A 21,192-nucleotide genomic window follows, 5' to 3' on the forward strand; every position below is an offset into this window, starting at 1 on the left:
ATATACTCAAACATCTTCTCTATTCAGCTCTCCCACCACTTCTCTGTATTCAGATAATTACAAAACCTCTTGGATATTATTTGGCCAGTCCTTTGAATTAATGAGTCATTTAGATAGGATCTGCTTCTGTATTTTTTCATTAACATTCCCCAATCAAATTAGTACTACTTAGTCCCAAGACAATCCTAAATTCAGAGTACTCAGTCCTCAGTATTCAGAGTTATCAAGTGGACATCTAGGTGATCTGAAATGTGCTTATGTTAAAATATCTAGATTATTACCAAAATAAAAGCAAGCAATGAAAAAGAAATGCTATGGAGCACTTGATGACCCAGGAATGTGTAGAGCCCAGTGGACCTAAATTTGAAAAACATTACACTAATTAGCATGCCAAATTTTGTATTTCAGGGAAATTATGAGAAATACAAAAGTGTTTCTGACATGATATTACAGTACCTAGTAACTGCCATTCGTGCCTTGTTAGTGCACTGTCATTCTCTCCCTTAATTCCAAGAGTGTTATCTGGAAGCATTAAATGATAAAGAATTGGGTAGTAATTAGTGACATCTCTTTGGGCGCTGCTTTGAGTGGGTGTACTGCAGATGGTAAATTCAAAGGGAAGTAGAATCCATGATATCCTCTTGGAATATGGCATATCAATAGGGTGACCACACACCCTGATTTCCAGCTCAGTCCTATCAGTTTATATGGACAGTCCCAGCTTACACCAATTGTCTTTGGGTCTTGTCTGGTTCAGCAGTTGTCTCAGATTCTTCATTTTTAACTAAGTATTTTTGTTAATGGCTGCATTAACTTAAGCCAGGTCGGGTTTGGTAAACCTTCACATTGTACTTAAGCTTCGGTCGTGGTCTTTCCTGATAGTGTGTGAGACGCATATGCAGTTACATCAGTCTGGGTCCACTCGGGAGACGGAAACCACATCAGTTATACAAATAGGAGAGAACTGATATAAAGAATTATTAACTGGTAAAGGGGTTAACAAAATAAAAAGGACCCTAATCGAGCAGAAGTAGCAGGTATAGCAAGAGAAATTGCTATCTCATGGCTGGGGGTATGTGGACAGTGAAAGAACTAAGGACTTAGGAGAGGACCTATGGACTGAATTGTCTTCCCTAAAATGCATATGATGAAGCCCTTAACCCCCAATGTGATGGTATTTGGAGATGAGATCTTTGGGAGGCAGTTAGGATTGGATGAGGTCATAAGAGTGGGGCCCTGGTGATAGGTTTAATGCCTTTATAAGAAGAAGAAAAGAGGGGCCAGCCCAGTGGAGTACTGGTTAACTTTGCACATTCTGCTTTAGCAGCCCAGGGTTTGCAGGTTTGGATCCTAGAGGTGGACCTAGCACCACACGTCAAGCCACACCGTGGTGGCATCCTACATAAAATGGAGGGATATTGGTACAGATGTTAGCTCAGTGACAATCTTCCTCAAGCAGAAAGAGGAAGATTGGCAGCAGATGTTAGCTTAGGGTCAATCTTCCTCACAAAAAAAAAAGAAGAAGAAAAGACAGATTCTCTCTCTGCCAATTGAGCACACAGTGAAAAGGTAGCCACCTGCAAGCCAGGAAAAGAGCTCTCACCAGGAGCGAGCTGGCACCTTGATCTCCTACTTCCCAGCCTCCAAAACTGTGAGACATAAACATCTGTTGTATAAGTCACTCACTCTATGGTATTTTGTTATTGTAGCCCGAGCAGACAGACCTAATGCTCCAAGGCTGAGGTTCAGACTTCTTTGAAGGTATGGCTGCCACAAGCACATGCAGTCTGCCAGTGCCAAAGAAACATGCCTCAGGATCAAAGCTAGCTCACAGAAGCTGTTTGTCGTTGCTAGAAGATGTGGGCAAGGTGGAGCTGGCCTACGAAAGCAAAATGCCGGGTAGGGAAACAGTTGCCAGAGGTTGCATCCTGAACAACTGTGGAAATGGCCATTGTGCAGAACAAGCATGTCCTGAGACTGTGGCTAGAGATGGCTGTGTGGGATGCTGGGCGCCTACCCTACATAATCACATGAGGACCTGAAACTGGAAGGGAAGTGCCTTTCTTCTGCTGTCACCTTGTGGCGCCTCTCCAGCTCCCTCTATTGACAAACCTAACATTGTGCCAGCTGGTAAAGTACTACTTTTTAGAAGGGCTAGGGCCAGTAACAGAGTACTTCCATGAAGGGAGATTTAGAGCTGAGAGACAATAAATGTATTGATAACAAACAGAGCAGTGAATAGAGTTCTCAGTTGAACCTGTGCTTGAATCTGAAAGGCAACCAGTAAATCTGTCTCTTGTTTGCCGACCCTTTCTAGAAACCTCCCCTTTCAAGGACATAGGCTTGGCCACAAACAGCTAGGGAAAGCTAACTCCTTCTGGACTCAACTCTAGCACTGGTGGGGGAGGGATTTGATGCTGTTTTCCCCGACAACCACTTGTTGTATCTGTCAGTTGTGCATGGCCCAGGCTATGGCCTGTGAGTATCAGATCAGGGTCAGCTCATGCAGCAAGCCCCAGTCTGGCCCTCTGGCCCTTCTATCCCCTTCAACCCAGAAACTGCAGGTAAGGACACCTGTTATGTGCAAAAGGGCATCAGGTCCTCGTGGAGTGCCTTCTGCAGCCTCAGCATCCATCCTGTCACTCTCTAAAGCATCTGTCACTTTGGAGGCCTCCTTTGCAACTGTGGCCCTTCCTCTGGAAACAGGGATGCAAGAGCTGCTCCAGGGCTCCCAGTTATTTGGGCAGAGGAAGAGGGAAGGCTCTCAGGACCTCCATCAGGAACTCCCAGACAGGGCCAGCCATGCTTGCAGAGTTTGTAGAGGACAGCTAGACCTGGTCTTAGCTCCACACTCCAGGGACTACATCCAGGGATCCAGTATTGTGTACTTGTGGTGCTGGAAGTTTCCAAGCCCCACTTTCCAGATGGGAGGACAGAGCCAGAGAAGTAAGACTGTATCTTAGGGCCACACATATTTCTGAGCTCCTTAGAGCTCCTCCTGCTCTGTGATGATAGCTGCCCTTCCAATAGGAGCTGAGCTGAGCCCGTTAGGAAGACTCCAGTCTTTGGCATCATCAGATCTGACATTGGACCCCAGTTCTACCCCCTTGCTAGCTACAAGAACTTGTTTAAATTACTTAACCTCCTAGCCTCAAATTCCTCATGGATTTATTTATTGCTAAGGATTAAATAAAACAATCTGTGTAAAATCCCTAATGCCAAGGAGGTGCTCAGTACTCATTTGTGAATGGGTAAGAATAAACTTTTCCTAGAATAAATCCTAGAAGAAATTTATTTTGTGGACGCTTACAAGAAACACTGCAAAGCATAATGGAAAGGTTTTCTAGCACAATTTCATAGAAGAGGTGGACGTGTTATTTGGGTGGCTGTGCCTTTTATTAAAATGTAATTGTTTTGATCATCTCCATGCCATTGCTGAAGGAGGGATCTCCCACCCCAAATATTGTAAGATGGCCAAACACATGACAGGAGACACTGGACAGATGAAACTGGCAACAGTTTATTAGTCACATACACTCACGAACTGGGAGAGGAGGACAACACACGCCCTGCAGGACCACATGGGGGTCACACTCAGGGACCAGGTGAACCAGCAAGGACTGTGGGAGGCAGGCTCTGTAGTCACAAGAGGGTGAGGTGGCCCCTGGTTCTTGCGGGAGGATGAGGCCATTGTGTCTGAATAATTTCACAGACTGCAAGGAAGTGAAACTCAGTTGGTCGGGGACTAGGTGGGAGAGCCACCCAGCTGATGGGGAAGTAGCTGGGCGGGGAGACTCTCTTCCGGGGGAGGGGTGCATATATAGGGGAGAACAGGGAGACACATGTTCTTTGGAGGCCTGGGAGACTCAGAGATGTCAAGGTAGCACACGGAACTTCAGGCCTTACACTATAGTAATAAAATAGTGAGGAGTAACTCTTCAAAGGCAATTTGACAAACAGCTAAGGTAACTCAGTGAGACAATAAAAGCCTCTTAGGGCAGAAATTTTTATCTTTTGTGTTTTATGATTTACATGGCTAAGGTCTATTGTATTATAAGTCTATAAGAGATAAGACCACTATCATTCATTTTCATAATTCGCTATTGATATGGTCTGAATGTTCCTCTCCCAGGGAAAGGGAAGAAAAACACCTTAACGCTGGGGTAACTCCTATCCTGTACTTAACAGGACTCTGCAAGCCTGGGTGCAGTGGCGTGCCTTTCCACAAGGAACAGGAAATCAGCCTGCTGCTGCTGGGTGCAGCTCTCAGAGGCTCTCTCTGCAGTGGAAGAATCACACAAACTGACTATTCCCCACCCCTGAGTCTTTCTTCCACATCCCAGTGCTAGGCAAAGGAGGGAGGGGGAGAAGAGCGACAAAACCAGCAACCCCTCATTCCCTTCTTTCCTCTCTTAGCCCACATATCATGTCAACTATTCTTTAGACTTCTCGATCCCAGTCTTTCTCCACAGCTACGCTGCTCGCTTGGGTACAAAGGGGAGTGCACCAGCCAGAGAAGAGAAAGATGAGTTGCATCAGTAAGTTGGAGGGGCCCAGGATCCTCTGACTGCAAGGGGGTCAGTGGAATAAGTCCTTTCGGCTGCCCCCTAGAAAACAGCACCACTTTTCCTCTTCAGTTGACTAATCAACTTGTTCCCGAATCACTGAACACAGCAATCACATTTTTAGCATATAACACAAATGGCCACAGAAACTTTAACTGCCTTCTTTTTCTAATACTTGAAATAAAATAGAAAGTTATATGATGTTTACCCATGAAATCGTCTAAAGCTACCCTCCTGGGAATGGAGCATGTCTAATCATCTCTGCCTACCGATGGCAATTTTAAATTTTCAAGGAAAGTAGATAGGTGTCCATTTGAATAGGTATGTGACCCACAAATCCTCATGAACACAAACTATGATAAAAGCAGAAGTACACAAGGGAAACGGGACAGGTTCCTCACTGGTCTGAGTTGGCTGCTCACCCAGTCTCTGTGCTGGCCTCTGATGATCTCACAAAAAATCTTGGGATAGAGGGCCCCTCTCAGGATTTTCAAGATCTGCTCCCCACACCTCCTCCTACCTCTCCATTTCACTCTCTATTCTTTCATTAAAAATGGAACAAGATATCAACGCTATTTGGGAGAGAAGAGAGAAAAGTCACATCTATCTCCTTGTGCCTGGGAGAAGGGAGGCAGAGCAGACGGTGAGGGCAGCACTCCGCACAGTGAAGGCACAGTTGAAACGCGTGTGTGTGGCAAGGAGGGTGGTGGGGATGACACCTCATTCCAAGCAGAGGGATTTTGCTAAGTGGCCAATGCTACTACTGCCAATGTGACCAGAAGACCCTCAGAGAATGTCCATTTCAGACCCTAGAAAACATTTAACATGCAAACACACAAGCACACAAGTGTTCTTAACAAGAGATTTCAAAACTGGGTCCCTCATTTCTGAATTGTCACTCTTGCACTAATAAGGTCACTGTGGATTGCAGGCACATGGTCAAAAGTGGGTCAACAAGAGAAAAGAGAAGGGCCATATCCAATGACTATTATTTCCTATGGAAAGGAAAATCGACCACAGAAGAGAATACTATTGGTTTTGCTGTGCTGGATAAAGAAAAGGAAAGGATGGTCTGCACAGAACCTGGGGGTGATTCTTACGCATGTGGGAACCCAGATGATGGCAGTGACAGCTGCTGCTTTTGTACCTTCCTCATTGACCTATACAAAAGACTTGTGTATGATCCTGGACAAATACAGACCTTTCTTAGATGAAAATCCCGAAAAATCTTCTTTGTCCTCTTCTAAGGCATCAGTCATGCCCAAACTGCGAAGGACATCCTCCAAGTCATAACTTTCCTCCAGTTTAAATCTAGGAAGGAAAACTTTCACCTCTTCTTCACACATCTTGCCCGGCCTTGTTCATTCTATGAATTTCTCATAAGAAAGTTCTTCTTCCACCTAAAGAAGAGAGTTGGAAATTTTCAGATCTAGAACAGTGTTTTCCAACAGAACTTTCTGCTATGATGTTAATATTCCATACTCATGCTGTCCAATATGGTAGCCACTAGCCAAACATAGCTACTGAGCACTTGAAATGTGGGTGGTGCAAGGGAAGACTTGAATCTGTTATTTTGTTTAATTTTAATTAATTCAAATCTAAATAGCCACAAGTGGCTAATGGCTCCCATACTGGACAGCACAGATCTGGAAGAAAGCACACTGATGCTAAACCATTCAACTATCAGACGATTTTTCATTTTAATGTCTCGACTCCTCAATTCCAGAAACTTAGTCAAGCCTTTTTCCTGAGGCAGAAACTTATAACTAAGATATTAGTTTGGACTACATTTGTGAGAGAGTGACTGTCCTTTTAAAATTTGGTGTTCTATCTTAGTAAAAGCATGTTTAGGTGGGACATCTCAGACTTGGCCTTCTCTTTCACCCACACTTCCTTCCAGTGGCTCCATCACCATCTTCTGTTGATTTAACTTCCAAAATCTCTGTCTGATCTGGCCCTTCCTCTGTCTCCATTGCCACTGCCTTTTAAGGCCCTGTCATGTTTTGCTTGAAAAGCGAGAGCAGCCTGCTATCTGCTCTATCTCCATTCTCCCTTCTTCCAGTTCATCCACTGCAGCCAAAAGGATTAGCTTTCTAAAAAAGCAAAAGACTTTCCTGCTTAACATTCACCCATTCTTCGCAAGCTTGCTACTCAGAGTCTGGCCCAGGGGCCAGCAGCCTCAGCATCACTTGGGATCTTGTTAGAAATGCAGAATCCTAGGTTCCATCCCAGACCTACTAAACCAGAATCTGCATTTAAAAGATCCCCAGGTGATTCACAGTGTCAGAAGGGCTCTGCCTCATGGAACTGCTTTCCGAAGAATAAGGCCGCAATTATTTAGCAAGGTTGGGAAGAAGCCTGCGAATATCTGTCAATGGCACACCCTGTGCATTAAAACGGATGCATTATATACACCATCCCCTTTTATCCTACAACACCCTCATAGACAGGTACTTTCATAATTTTCCATAGGAAGAAACAGGCTGAGAGAAGAAAAATTACTAAGTTGTAAAGCAAGACATTGAACTCAGACCTGGTTCAGCCCCAACCTGAGCCCTTTCCAGGATTAAGAGTATTTTCTAAAGTGTGTTCAATACTAGCAATACCATCCCCACTGGATGTACCTATTCAAAGGGAAACTGGTACATGACCAAATATGTTAAGGAAACAATGATAAAAATGAATTTAAAAAAGTTTCTTTCAAGGGTCTGGGCCAGTGGCGTAGTGGTTAAGTTCACATGCTCTGCTTTGGCTGCCTGGGGTTTGCAGGTTTAGATCCTGGGCGCAGACCTACATACTGCTCATCAAGCCATGCTGTGGCAGCATCCCATATACAAAGTAGAGGAAGATGGGCACAGATGTTAGCTCAGGGACCATCTTCCTCACACACACACACAAAAACTCTCTTTCCTACAAGGCTTGTCAGAGCCCTTAATATGATACAATGTGTACTTGGAACACTTATTACCATTTTCAAATTGGTGTTTTCATCTGGAAGCATGATGATCATGTTCAGTTCCTTTCCAGCATAGGGAAGCACTAGAATTTGAGTGAATATTTCTCCTATATAGGTCATTTTAAAAGTAGATACATTAAACATCATTTGCACAGGTTTCTTTTCATTCTATAAAGGAAACAGATAAACATTCAGTTGAAATACAATTCAAGTGATACATCTGTATAATTCAACAGACTTAGCCACTCTTTGCCCCTAGAAATGCTTTCTTCTCTTGGCTTCTAGAACATCACATCAGCCCCCTCCTTTGCCCGTTCATCTTCATGACCTCAACCTCCAAGCACTAGGGTGCCAGGACTTAATCCTTAAGCTTATTTTCTCTTGGTGATTTCATTCAGTCTTGTGAATTTAGATATAATTTCCAAATTTAAATCTCCAGCCTGGCCCTCTCCCCAGTAATCCAGACTCGTATGTTTTACTGCCCACTTGAGAGCTGCATTTGGACATAGAAAAGCAACCTCCAGTGTAACAGTTAGCACTGGGCTCCTCGTATTTTCTTCCACATCTATCTCTATCCTTCCCCATCTCAGTTGATGGCAACACCATCCTTCCAGTTGGCAAAAACCCTGGAATAACCTTGACTCCTCTCTTCCCTTCACACTGCCTATCTGACCCATTCATAAATTATATTGGCTCCACCTTTAAAATATAACCAAGCTCTGACCTGTGCCATCAGTCTCATCCAGGATCATTGCGATGAACTCCTAAGTGCTCCCCCTGCTTCTGCCCTTAACCCCCTGTGATGACTCTCAGAACAGAAGCCAGAGGGATCCAGTTAAAACCTAAGTCAAATCATATCATTCTTTGCCTGAAAACCCATCAGTGGTTTTCCTTCTGACTCACAGTGAAAGCTGAAGTCCTTAAAATGACCTTTAACTCATGACAAGAGCTCAGCCCCCATTTCCTCTCTGTCTCATCTTTCACCACTCCACTTTGCTCATCTGCTAGTCACAGGGGACTATTCAAGATCCTTGGACAAACCAGGTTCTCCCCAACTCTGCCCAGCACACTCGTCCCCTAGAAGCTGCAGAGCACTCCTCTGTACCTCCTTCTGTTCTTTACCGTGACGGCATCCTGGATAATCCTCATGTGAAGTTGCATGCACTCCCTCCTCCACTTCCTGTCCCCTTTCCTCTGTATCTGCGTCCTGATACACTGCTCTTCTCTGATTGATGCTATTGCCACCCTCCCCAGGAAACCATCAGCTTCATGAGGGCAGGGTTGCTTTGCCAGTTTGTATATGGCTGTAACAGTACCTAGCACAACACTTGGCACATAGTGGGCACTCAATTAACATCTGTTAAATAAATAAATAAACAAACTAATGAACAGGAGCACTGAAAGCGCCAGGCAAAATGAACACAACTTACTAGAAAGATACCACACCTATCACTAATGCATCCTCAGACGGTAAGAAAGGTCTGGGGACGGTGACAATGCTCTATGCAACAATCCTCCTCAACTCCTGAACCTTCTGTAGTTTACTGATAGCAGCTATTGTGACTTTAATAAATAATCAGTGAGAGGCACAGTTGCAGGTCCTTTATATTCTCCAGTTCTCTGGGATATCATATAATTTTCTGTTAAATAAATTAAACTAAAAATACATCTTTGTGTCATCACATGGTTGATGCTTACCCAAACTAACCCTCAGCCAGAACATTGTCCTCACCCATAGTTACCTCCCTCCAGGCCAGGTTTTTGAAAACTCTTCTGGAAAGGTCCAGAGAGTAGATATTTTCAGCTTTGTGGCCATACAGTTTTTGTTGCAATTACTTAACTCTGTCGTTGTAGGATGAAGGTAGTCATGGACAATATGTAAACATCTGAGCATGGCTTTCCCAATAAATTTTATTTACAAAAATAGAAGGTGGGCTGGATTTCATCACTGGATGTATTGCTAACCCTTGCTCCTCTTCCCCACCGCCAGGTCTCAAAAGTTCTGGCTTTAAATTATAAAAGAATCCAATCTTGATCATTTGTAGTAACTGAATGATTGACTAAATACAATTGTGTAGATAAGTTTAAAGTTATTTAGAAATATAGAAATTAAAATGAAAATTAATATCAATTCACAATCTGTGCCCTTTAAGGACCTTATCGGTTGATGTACTTAACACTCACTGCAACTTCTTTCTCCTTTGCCTTTCTCTACTAGAAAGCAAAGTAGCATTCTTCCCCTCCCCACAGGATGAAAGAATTCTAGCCAATGAAATAGAGAAGAAAGTTTTTCCTTTCTGAAAATAATGGCAGAACCTCAGGAAGAGAAGGCTTTTGCTCTTCGCCCTTTGTCTCCTCCTTTCCTCTTGTCTGGATTAAGGATGAACCATCTTGTGACCATGAGGAAGAAAGTCATGTGCTAAGGACGACAGAGGAGGAAGGGAGAGAACCAGTTCTTTAAGAGCATTACCCACATCAGCCCCGGTCCCGGCCCCCTCCAGACCTCCAGGTAGGGAAGATGAAATTCAAGCGTTTAAACTACTGTGAGCTGGGATTTCTGTTACTTGTAATAGTATAAAATCCTAACAGACATCTTGTTAAAGAAATTTAAAGGAGAGAAGTATTTTGCTAGGAGAAAATGGGACAGTTAATTTCAGAATAAAGCCAGGAAGAAAATATATTTCTTGAGAAACTGAAGATTCAGGCTCAAGCCTGCCTGGAAGATTCAACTAATGTTCAATATGAAGAATAAACTTAATCTATTCTGTCTACTTTTGTGCATTTGTAAAAATATATAGAGTTAAATAAAAAAAGAATAAATTGGATTCCATAAGAAAAAGATAAAGGGCCTTCAGCAAATAATATATTCAAAGCTGGAAGCAGCTAAACTCTGTGTAGCCTATGTATATGTCCTTTTGCTCAGTTGTTTTTTAAACAAAAATTGGTGCTTGTATTGTCTTTATTATCAAAAGAAGACTAAAGGTAATTCTTTGGTTCAGTATTTAAGCACCAAGTAAGTATGTGCTAGGCACTTGTAAGACAGCATTCTTTACCCTCAGATAACGTTAGCAGGGTGGGAGAAGACCCCTCATTCAGCACGGCAATGCTCCTGTGGAGACAGCAGGGAGCGCTGTGACAGCTTGGAGGAGAGCATCAGTGGGACTGCAGAGGTTGGACTGTCAAGGAAGGCTTCCCAGAGGCGACACTGGCAGAATGAAAGGAGCATTTATGTAGTGATGAGAAATGCAGAGAAATAGGCAGGGTGCAAATTACGAAGAGCCTCACATATCATACTCTCTCAAAAGTTTTGGGAAGCCAAGGACTGTACCATCAGATCTATGATTTAGATAGAACACAGTACAGATGGTACAGGGAGCTGGGCCAGAGGCAAAGGAGTATGCAGCCACCGTTGTGAGAGACAAAAAGGAGCACAAGGGCAAGAGAAAGGTTTCAAGGCTTGGTGGAGAGTCAACTGCAGGGCTGCCAAAGGGCCAGGTAAAGTCAAAGTTCTGGAGGTTAAGTTTCTTGAATGTTTAAAAACCAATATGAACACAGGAACTGTTCCCAGGAGTTCCCTCTGATAGCACGGAATATTCGTCTTGCTGATTTTAAAAGGCATTTCCATGGTCAGCCCTTTCGTAAACTGACTATTCCATTTTCCTTTGAAGTAGATGGCATTCACAAGAATCAGCATAGGCAATGATTAAACTGAATCTGGAGACAGTACCTCTGTAATTTTACCTGTAGAGAAGAATTTAAAAAACATTTAGCTAAAAGACTGATGTATTAGGAACGATATTCAGAAAGGGTCATCTCTTTGAATAGTCAAGTACACAGGAGAGAGTTCACTGTGCCCCAAAATATAATAACCATTTAAAGAGATGCTTGTCCTTAACAAACAATAGTAAAAACAGTCCTTAAACAATAGTAAAAGCACCAGCAACAAAAACTTGAGATCTAGTGTCCAGCTCTGGTAAGAAAAATACCATAATTTGAATAAAACACAATAAAATGAACAATTAGATATTCATAGGTGACGGATGAAATGATACCAAAGAAGATAGAAAGGAATGACTTAAAGGAACCTAAAGGATTGTCAAAGGGGCTGGCTCCGTGGCCAAGTGGTTAAGATCTTGCACTCTGCTTCGGCGGCCTGGGGTTTGCGGGTTCGGATCCCGGGTGCAGAAATGGCACCACTTGGCAAAGCCATGCTGTGGTAGGCATCCCACATATAAAGTAGAGGAAGATGGGCACAGATGTTAGCTCAGGGCCAGTCTTCCTCAGCAAAAAGAGGAGGATGGGCAGCAGATGTTAGCTCAGGGCTAGTTAGTCTTCCTCAAAATAAAAAGAACACAGAGGGCAGAGCCAAGGACCAAGGCAGACAGGAGATTAGGAATGACTTCTGGAAGCACAAGGAAGAGAGTAATCAGGGAATATTCCCTGGGTTCAGAACAGAGGAAACTGGCAACCTATACGTGGCTGGGTTTCAGAATTGCTATGGTTCAGTAATTGCTATGTGCTTCATTCAGTCACACGCATGTGCGCGCGCGCACACACACACTACCCTTTTTTGAACGAGAGTGTCTACCACAGTTCTCTCTCCCTGTCTCACGACTGTATATTGTGTGTATGTGTGTGGTGCGGGTAGGGAAAATGATTCTTTTTAATTCACAAAAATCTGCACCCAAGGAACCAGACTGAGGAGCTGCATTTTTAAAAGTCTGAATGGCACAAATTCCTGGACTTCAAGCTTGAGCCTGGTCCCACAACAGGGTGAGATTTGGGGGTCTTGCGATGGGGTAAGTGTACTTTATCTGTGGGAGGGATTTGAATCATTAGGGGCCAGAAGGTAAACTATGAGTCATTAGTGACCCCAGTGAGCCATACTTCCAGTGTTCATACCCTTGTATAGCCGCTGTCGGGCTGACTCTGTGCTTGGCTGTGTAACTGGCTTTAGCCAATGGAACATTAGCCAGCATGACACAAGCAGAGACTTGATAAGCACTTGCACATTCAAGCTTGTCCTCTTGGAATGCTCCCTCTTGAGGCCCAGGTATTGTGCTGTAAGGAAGTCCAGGCTACCATGCCAATGAGACACCAGGAGGAAAGGCCCTCGAGGGTGAGGCAGTACGTGGAGGAGAGGTCATGTGGAAGAGCCCAGATGCACCCCAACTGAGGTCCCCCCAAATGCAGCCACACAAGTGACCCTAGCCAACACCAAGTGGAGCAGAGGCACTGCCTGGTCCTGGTCCATCCAGAATCAGAAAACAGTAAATGGTCACCGTAAGTCACTAAGTTTTGGAGTGGTTGCTTACTCAAAAATAAATAACTGAAACACTAGTGAAAACATGTTTGGCTAACAAATGCCATTCTAAGAGAGTCTTATTAGTTAATTGAGAAAACAAAAGTAAAAGTTATTTTTAACAACTGAAAATCATTTGACAATATCCAAAGAATATCACAAGACTCAACATTGACATAAATCGTTACATCTACTTACAAACTCACATACAAGCTAGAACACTGTGCTTACAACATCATTCTTCGGAATCAAGTGTCCACCACTCTATCCCTAAGAGATCAGAGACATCCATGGAAACGCTCTGTGGTCGCAGGATGGTCAGACTGTGGTAACATGCCCTATCCTGCCGCCTCTCCATCCACACCCGTGACACTAGCAGAGTTATCTGGTAAGGGCAATTTCTTTGGGATTTGAAATGTGGAAGACCAGCTCAACTTATTAATTAACAGCATTTATTTGTGTCTTTAAATGGCTTTTGGTACCTAGGACATCCGGGCAGTGGTGTTTCCCTCTGCCCCCAAGAAGACCATGGCCAAATCAGATGAAATGCTCATGGATGAAAAAAATACATTTTTCGAGTTTTTTTCACCCAGCTTTTTCAAAAGCTTTAAAACAAAGGGGCCATTTGCTTCTGATAGAGTATCCATGGTGGTGAACCTGAAAGGACAGGTTTTAAAACAATATTATATAAACATAGGCATACACGTCTACCGCATTTCCACTCTATTTATTCACAGTTAGGGTTGATATTTTTGTTTAATGTGGAAATAGAGACACATAAAAAATCTGAGTAGTTCTTTGTGAAGTCCTCAAATTTATATTGTGTGTTTCTAATATTAAAGTGAAAAAATTGAATAGTAATGTTTATCATATGATCTCATTTTTGTAAAAAGAAAAAGCAGGGACACATATTTAAATACTTGCCCTCACTAAATTCACGATGATTTCACCTCAAGAGCCTTAACTAATTACACCTGCAAAGACCCTGCTTCCGAATAAGGTCACACTCTAAGGTTCTGGTGGACATAATTTTGAGGGGACATTATTCAACCCACCACACACGATCAGTGGGGTGCATGCTTGCCCTCACCTCTAGACTGCAAGCCTCTGAGGACCAGGAGGTTCATCTGGTAGCAGGCCTGGCTTCCCAGGCAATGTCTAGGTCAGGAATTCACCTAAGTAGTCTGGATGGGATGGGTCACGTGGTGTCTTCAGACGGGTCAGAGTCACAGAAGCATAAAATGTTAAAGCAGAACAGGTCTTTAGAAATATCTGTCATAAATCGCCTCTTTACTGATGGCAACCTGAAGTTCACAGAAATGAAATGATATGTCTCAGCTAAGGAGTAGACAGACCCAACTCAGACCAATGCCCTGTGTTTTGACTGCTGCTCAAGAAGTCCTTACTTTTGGAAGATCCGGGTAGGTACGGAGGATTCTGGGTGAAAGAACAAGAGGTGAATTAACACCCAATTAGTCAGGAAGTCTACAAATGCAGCAGAGAAGGCCTGGGCGGCAGGTGGGTGAGCTCTGTTGGGAGCGGCACCTGTCTGCTCTGACATCTTTTATGAATATTTACCAAATTGAGATTTTACCAATCAGACCATACTAGCATTCTAAGACATTCACAATGAGGCATGTGAAAATAATCACAAAATTTTAATACATTTGACTAAAAATATTTGATTTCCATATGTCAAAAAACGCCATAAGAATTAAAACATTAATGACAAAATAAGAAAATAATTGAAAAAAAATTTAAATGTCACTTAAGGGGCCTGAGAAAAAAGTTGATAAGAAAAATAGATCCCAGTAGAAATATGTGCAAAGGACATCAGCAAATGTACAGGAAAGAAAAACAATAGCTAAAAATTACATGGAAAAGTTTTCACCTCAAAGAAAAGTAATAAATCTCATCTTTTGAGTCTCTACTACATGCTAGATTCTCCACGAGGACTTCTCTCGATAGCCTTGCTTTCCTCTGGATATCCTGGAGGCAGGTGCCCGAACATCTGCATTCTACAAGCAAAGACATTGAGCCTTAGCTGTTTGAGTATCTTGTCCCTGAGGTCACCCCACTCAAGCAGCAGACAGAGGATTGGAAAACAGGTCTGTGTGACTCTGGAGTTCACTGTCTTAATCACTATGGTACACTACAGGCTTCCAAAATGAAAGCAGCGGTGGGGAACAAGCTAAAGATAGCTTTTTAAGACAAAATTGGCAAGTACAAAAACTATCAATTTCTAATCCTGGTAAGGTGAGAGACATTATTTCTTCTCTCTACAAGTGGATGCTATGAATTTGGATACCAAGACTTCCAGGGTATAATTTAGAATTATGTTTAACAAAGAAGAGGAAGGATGGCACAAGAACGAAGAAAAGAATTTGCCTTGAAAACATTGACATTTTCTGAATCAAAAATTCCATTTCAAGGAATTTCACGGAAAGTAAAACTCACAAATATTGATAAAAATATTATGCAGAAAGATGACCATTGAATTATTTCATTTGCACAGAGAAAATCTTCACACACCCAACACAGAGAATGGGTTAGATTCTATCACATCCATGATGGGATATTAAAAAGTATTAATAGAAAAAATACGGTTTTGCCATGAGAGCATGCACCATTAAGTGTAAATTAGAAAAAAAGTTACATATGAGCACAATTTATAGATAGACTAGAAGGATATTCTGCATACCAAGTGTTTCTGGGCAATGGGTAATTTTTATGTTATTTGTGTTCTTCTTAGGGGTTTTATAGTTAATTTTTCTTCTTATGAAATTAATGTACACACACTTAGCTGAAAAATCAGACAATGCCAGAGGAGCTATTACGAAAGACGACAGGCTCCTATCCACTCTTCCCACCTCCCCAGAAGCAATGACTCACAAGTCATTTTGCTCTTTCTCCCGTATTTCTAAATAATACATCTATACTGCTATTTTTGACCTAACAATTTGAGACATTATCTACTGCTTCCTTTAGAAGCCGAGGATTTAGTTCTCTCACACCACTCACCCTACTTCCCTTCCCCTAAGTGTTGACTTTATTATCACTAAATAGCATTCGTTGCTCGGCCAAGTCGTATACTATGAACCCATTCCATTTTTCAAATAACTCTGTTTTCCTTATGTTAACATTGCCCTTTTCTGCATTTCTTTAGTTTTCTATGTGCCTATGGCAAATTTCCCCCCAAATGATCCACAGATCAGTCAAGTGTTTTCAGTCACTTTTTCATATGCTCAAACACATGTGAATAATCGGTCAGTCTCATTTTTCTCTCCCAGGGCACCACCCTGCTGGGGAGTGCAGGATTCTGTAAAGTTGGTGGGATTGTCATTCCCAAAGGGTAACTTTCATAAGCAGGGAAAAACTTTCCCTACTATGTATTAGACTTTAGTTAATGGTCAATTTCCTATTTGTCAATTGGGTAAAATAATTGTTCTCCTCAAACTTTAAAGCACATTGCCTACACAGCAAATAAATGATTTACTCTTAAATGTTTAAACACTGATTACGTAATCTGTCAGATTATTTTTTGAAGAAGATCAGCCCTGAACTAACATCTGCCACCAATCCTCCTCTTTTTGCTGAGGAAGATTGGCCCTGAGCTAACATCCATGCCCACCTTCCTCTACTTTATATGTGGGACGCCTGCCACAGCATGGCTTGACAAGCAGTGCGAAGATCAGCCCCGGGGATCCGACCTGGCAAACCCCAGCCACTGAAGCCGAGTGCACGAACTTAACCATTATGTCACTGGGCTGGCCCCTGTCAGATTTCTTTAAAGCTTTAAAAACCTTTAAAAGCAAACTTACAAAGTTCACAAACACACTTTTGTAAACATTTTAACTCTCATAAATCTAAAAATCAAGGTTTGTAAATCCAGTAAACTAGGCTTTCCTAAGACTTTCAAATACGTTAAAAAATGTACAAAATAGTACAGTGATTTCAAAACATTTCTACATCTGTGCTTAAGTCTAGGACGCCCTGTCTGCTGATGACAGTAATAATTCATGTTAACCACAGGGCACATTACTTAGGCCCAGCATAGAATGGTGCTTCAGGTCCTAAGTAGGTGACAGATACTACTTATCAGATGACATCACATCAATCCTACAAACCACACTGGGGAGAAGGCAGCTGTGAGTCATGTTTCTGTGTCAGGCACAAGCAAGACCCAGAAGTAAAAGTACCCACAGATGACGCAGCTTCCCCTTCACATCTGAGTATGCCTGACAGCAGATAAATAGCAATTATCTATACTTCTTTTTGTGTGGTGAGGAAAATTGGCCCCGAGCGAACATCTATTGCCAATCATCTTCTTTTTGTTTGAGGAAGATTGTCCCCAAGCTAGCATCCGTGCCAATCTTCCTCCACTTTGTATGTAGGACGCTGCCACAGCATGGCTTGATAAGCAGTGCGCAGGTTCCCACCCGGAATCGGAACCCACTAACACCAGGAGCCAAAGCACAGCGTGCCAACCTAACCACTACGCCACTGGTCGGCCCCTAATTCTCCATACTTTGTTTTCCAAAATTAAGTTTTAAGAGGAGGGGAAGGAAGAAACTAACTTGAGTGCCAATTTTATCTAGCACAACAAACCATAAACATGATTAAAATTTCCCCCACCTCCTCGTAGCCTGAGGACAAAGTACCTTGTAATATCTTCCCAGCAGTAAGCTTAATAAAAACAAGGAAGCCACAAAATCCAGAACGCCCTTATGGTTATCTCCCTAGGCCTAAATGACCTTGACATTGTGGAATTGACCAAACTCGGAGGCCAGAGCTGGCTGTGAAACTCACCAAGGTGCAAGTTCTTGGAAAAGGGGCGGGGGCAACAGGGTCCTGCCTCCTTCCGGACGGACCCCTGCTCTGTCTTGGGCCTCCATCCCCTCGGAATTCCCAACGCCCGGCTCCCTGCGAGGTCAACTGTGGCCGGGGGTCCCAGCGCTGCAGTTCGGTTGGCTCCGCGATGCCCCTATCCCGCCGCCGCCTCTCGGGTGCGAGGCCTGCGCGCTGCGGATCCAGTTGGTCCGCAGCGACAACGCACATCCCACTGGGGTCGGCAGCCCGCGCCCGCTGCCCGGTTCCCTAAGGGATCCCCGCCCTGATGCTCATCCTCCGCCTGGCGCCCGCGGTCCCCACCCGGAGCCGCAGGGGCGCGGCCAGGAGCAGCCACGCCCATGCCCGTGGAGAGCTGGGGGATCCAGAGCCCCCGCCCCACGAGAGAGTGAAGGAGAGGGAGCCGGGGACACACGCGGAGCCCGTAGAGGGCGCACTGCGCGCTGCGCCTGGGGTTGTTTTCTCAGGCTCTCGCGCTTTTCCGAGCGATACAGCAGGTAACCGGATCCCAGCGTGTGGGCGCAGCCACCAAAGCCAGACATAGACCCCAAATTCTCGGCGCCGCTGCCAGGGGTTCCAAGCGGTAGTGAGAACCGAGCCCGGAGCAGCCCGGAGCCTCAAATATATGCTGGGTTGGGGGCGGCGGGGGGCGCAGGCGGGTTCGGCCGGCCTTCGTCTGTGGTTTAAATTGCAGATATTTTCTCCTGATTTGTCATTTGTTTTTGACTTTATTTTTGCTTCTGGCGATTTTGGCACACACATTTTTTATATGGCCAAATTAAGGATATTTTCATTTGTTGCTTTTAAAGTTTGAGTCGTAGTTGGAAAGGCTTTCCGCAGTGCACAGAGGTCACCAGTGTTTGCTTCCAGTATGTATATGGCTTCAGTTGTGAAAATTTAGATTGCTGATCCATTTGGAGTTTATCCTACTCTATGAGAAATATGGGTCCAATATTAACGCTTTTTAAAATGGCTTTCCACTAGTTCTAAACTGTGTTTATTCCAGTTTAAATGTATTTAAAAACTCCATCTTTTCACTAATGATTTGAGCTGCTAACTTTATTACATACCAAAGAGCTATATATACTTGGCTATGTTTCTGGATTTTGTTTTCGGTTCCATTGGTCACATAGTTTTAATTACAAAGATTTTTTCTTTAGACTTTATTTTTTAAGAGCATTTTTAGGTTCATAGCAAAATTGAGAGGAAAGTGCAGAGATTTCACATATGCCTTCTGTCCCAGACAGGCACAGCCTCCCCCATTACCAACATCCCCCACCAGAGTGGTATAGTTGTTATAAATAATGAACCTACACCCACACATCCTTATCACCCAAAGTCCTTAGTAACCATTAGGGTTCACTCTTGGTGTTGTACATTCTGTGATTTTGGACAAATGTATAATGACATGTATCCATCACTATAGTATCACACAGAGCATTTTCATTGCCCTAAAAATCCTCTGTGTTCTGTCGTCTATTCATTCCTGTCCACTCCCACCACCCCTGGCATCTGCTGATCTTTTTACTGTCTCTATACTTTTGCCTTTGGCAGAATGTCAGATAGTTAGAATCATACAATATGTACCTTTTTCAGATTGTCTTCTTTCTCTTAATAATATGCATTTACGTTTCCTCCGGGTCTTTTCATGGCTTGGTAGCTCATTTCTTTTCAGCATTGAATGATATTCTACTGTCTGGAAGTACCACAGTTTATCCATTCACCTACTGAAGGACATCTTGATTGCTTCAAGATTTGGCAATTATGAATAAAACTGCAGTAAACATCCATGTGCATGTTTTGATGTGGACATAAGTTTTCAACTCCTTTGGGTCAATACCAAGGAGCACTATTGCTGGGTCATATGGGTTAGGTTTTTTTTTTTTTCTTTTTTGCTGAGGAAGATTCACCCTGAGCTAACATCTCTGCCAATCTTCCACTTTTGTTTGTTTTCTCCCCAAAGCCCCAGTGCATGGTTGCATATCCTGATTGCAAATCCAAACATTTTTATTTTATCTTATAGGTATTAGAGTGCCTTTGAAGAATTCTGAGCTGGTGTTCACATGATTAGAATTATGTATTGGAAAGATTGCTCTGCAGCAATGTGGACAAATGGGATGTGAATGAGACAGAAGGTTGGAGACCAGTGCTGTAGTACCTCAGATAAAAGACACCAAGAGGTGAACCAGGGCAGTGACAATGCGGATAGGAGGGCATGCCTGGAAGAGCAGTTTAGAAGGAGGCTAGGCAGTGTTTGGGATCGTTGGGTGAGTGCCTAAGGAAGGAGGAATCTAGCATGATACCCAGATTACTGACTGGACAAACCAGTGAATGGTGGTGACAATAAGAAAGATTATAAAAAGAGGGAACTGAATGAATTTGGAGGAGAAAATGAATTTCATGTTGCCACGTAAGGTTGAGGTTACATGGAAGGCCCAGGAGAGAGGTCTAGGCAGTAAATACTAACTTGGGAGTCCTCAGCAAATGGATATAGCTGAAGTCATGGGTGTGGTGAGATTTTCCTGGGAGTATGAGAAGGATAAAGGAGCTCTAAGGATGCCAATATATAAAGGATGAACAGAGAAAAAAAAAGAGCCAGAGAAAAGGAACCTGGAGTGACCAGAGATGCATAAAAAGAATCAGGGAAGATGGTTATTAACAACAACAACAGTAACAGCAAAAAGGTGGGGAGAAAATTTTAAAGAAGGAGTTGAGCAGTTTGGGGAGATGACAAGGTCCATGGGAGGCAATGGAGTGAGTAGTCATAGTTGAGCAGCTGTAATGTCCTAAAAATTGAGTAGATGTGTGATCAGATGGGTTAGGGGCTAGGGTTGTTATCTAGGAAGACACTGAAGGTTGTAGATGTGTGGATGGATGATGGTGGAGACATGGATGGCAAGGAAGCTGAGATCATGGTCCTGAAATAGCCAGTCTATCGGGAAATGAAGGTGGAAGGATGGATGGAAGCTGGCATTGCTTGGTGTCCTGGGAGTGGGCCAGAGACAGCTGGAGAAGCCAACCCTGCCTCCCTCACCCTGGAGGTGGATGGAGCAGGCTCCGTCGCACCAAGAGGGCCACCAAGGCAACGCCATGGGGGAGATGGCAGAGCAGGATTAAAGGTTTATTCCATTCTATGTATTTATTTATTTATTCCATTCTGTTTTTAATACTGCAAATGCATCTCTCCCCTTCTGCTTCACACTCAGGCCAGAGTACACTTTATTATAGTAATGTTGTAAAAGCAATACATATTTCTACTGCTAGTAATAAAATCAATCAATGCAGAATTATAGAAAGTAAGGAGTGTAATACTCTTCTTTCTTCACCAGACACCTTTAGGTACATTAAAATATGTATATGTGGTGTTGGGGAGAAAAAGTGTCCCTTCTACCCTCCTAGGTTCTTTGGCTGGTCTGATAATCAAATTAACATAAGACAGATTAACAGGGGAAAAACAAATTTAATTATGTATGTACAGGACCCCATAAGAATATGAGACCCAAAGAAGTGACCAAAGCAGG

General features: G+C 43.2%; 1 long non-coding RNA gene and 1 pseudogene across 2 annotated transcripts in view; one reads left to right on the top strand and one right to left on the bottom strand.

Moving 5' to 3' along the window:
- Window positions 1–3,309: 3,309 nt before the first annotated feature.
- Window positions 3,310–17,946, bottom strand: LOC124244389 (serpin B6-like; annotated as a pseudogene).
- A 110-nt stretch (window positions 17,947–18,056) lies between these two features.
- LOC124244392 (uncharacterized) overlaps window positions 18,057–21,192 on the top strand; it is an 85,407-nt gene continuing 82,271 nt past the window's right edge. For both annotated transcript variants that reach the window (XR_006889992.1, XR_006889993.1), the window contains exon 1: window positions 18,057–18,168. This is a non-coding gene — a long non-coding RNA (uncharacterized LOC124244392). The remainder of the gene's footprint in view (window positions 18,169–21,192) is intronic.

Source organism: Equus quagga, chromosome 9, assembly GCF_021613505.1.
Source record: "Equus quagga isolate Etosha38 chromosome 9, UCLA_HA_Equagga_1.0, whole genome shotgun sequence".
Classification (NCBI taxonomy): Eukaryota; Metazoa; Chordata; class Mammalia; order Perissodactyla; family Equidae; genus Equus; species Equus quagga.